The 699-nt window shown below is 47.6% G+C and overlaps 1 protein-coding gene across 2 annotated transcripts in view; it reads right to left on the bottom strand.

Moving 5' to 3' along the window:
- The window catches only part of gtf2h2 (general transcription factor IIH, polypeptide 2), an 8,796-nt gene that overhangs the window by 6,279 nt on the left and 1,818 nt on the right, over positions 1 to 699 (bottom strand). The window lies entirely within an intron of this gene.

Raw genomic sequence — 699 nt, 5'->3', positions numbered from 1 at the left:
ATCTCCAAATTTAGCTTACAGCATTTAATGCAATATATCTATTTCATAATTATGTTGAAAAGTTATAGTGTTAAAGTTTTAAAAATATTTTTTTCTTTTTAACTGAACATGACAGAACATGGCTTAAGCAGTGACAAAACAGTATTAGACAGTGTTTACGGCCATCAGGCCATAATAAAGCCCCAAAAAGAAAAGTGATCAAATGATGCACTTAAATAACACTGTTCTTATGCTTTCATACATATCCAGGCCCGGGCTGTGTTGGAGGCAAAAACTCGGTCCTGGGAGGAGTTTGGTGAGGCCATGGAGAAGGACTATCGGTTGGCCTCAAAGAGATTCTGGCAAACCATCCGGCGTCTCAGGAGGGGAAAGCAGTTTTCTGCAGGCACCGTTTTCGGTGCAGGTGGGGATCTGTTGACCTCAACTGGGGACATTGTCGGGCGGTGGAAGGAATACTTTGAGGATCTCCTCAACCCTGCTGACACGCCTTCCGTTGAGGAAGCAGAGGCTGAGGACACTGGGGTGGAACTGTCCATCACCCAAGCTGAGGTCACTGAGGTAGTCAAAGAGCTCCTCGGTGGCAAGGCTCCCGGGGTGGATGAGGTTCGCCCCGAGTACCTCAAGTCTCTGGATGCTGTAGGAGTGTCTTGGCTGACACGTCTCTGCAGCATTGCGTGGCAGACAGGAACCGTACCACTG

The sequence above is a fragment of the Oryzias melastigma genome, linkage group LG9 (genome assembly GCF_002922805.2).
Source record: "Oryzias melastigma strain HK-1 linkage group LG9, ASM292280v2, whole genome shotgun sequence".
Lineage (NCBI taxonomy): Eukaryota > Metazoa > Chordata > Actinopteri > Beloniformes > Adrianichthyidae > Oryzias > Oryzias melastigma.
The sequence above is the reverse complement of the archived record's forward strand: the minus strand, read 5'-3'. Positions and strand labels throughout refer to the sequence as shown.